The sequence below is a fragment of the Microtus ochrogaster genome, chromosome 5, assembly GCF_000317375.1.
Source record: "Microtus ochrogaster isolate Prairie Vole_2 chromosome 5, MicOch1.0, whole genome shotgun sequence".
NCBI lineage: Eukaryota > Metazoa > Chordata > Mammalia > Rodentia > Cricetidae > Microtus > Microtus ochrogaster.
Genome location: NC_022012.1, coordinates 68,018,202 through 68,018,823, shown reverse-complemented (window position 1 = coordinate 68,018,823; position 622 = coordinate 68,018,202).

The window sequence follows — 622 nt, the reverse complement described above, 5'->3', positions numbered from 1 at the left end:
CCAAAACATTAGCACTCTTTCCGGAAGGCTAAATATATTATAAATTATAATATACAGAATAAATTGTATATAATTATATAATACTATGGTAATATTCTAGTATACCCAATTATATAGAGAGAGATAAATTTCTGTTGATGAGCAGTTACCCTAGGCTTCTATGGTCACTATGGTTTAACTGGGAGCAGTGATCATCTTTGGCTGTCATTCAGGACAACACTAAATCTTTAGCTGTTGCACAGGACAGCCTTGACCTTCAGCTGCCAAACTCAGAAGATTTAAGAGACTTTCCTGTGAAGAAGGAACCTGGGGAAACTGACCTCACTTCGACAAGGCAGAGTATGGCAGTCAATCCAACAGTGTCCACAGATTGGGCAGAGCCCTGGTAGCCGGTGAGGCAGGAGGCAGTTTTTCCCAGTGGTTAGCATCACCACAATCCAGGTGGAGTCTCTGTGCCCCATCATCTTCTTTGGAGACCTTAGGATTGCTGTTAGGAGCTGGCATTCCTGTTTATCATTGAAAGCTTTTTTCATAAACAGTTTAAAGGCCATATTCAGCAGATCGCTGAAGAGTTTGAGGACCATAATCTATAGGTGCACCTGAGTTAAATAAGCTTCGTTTT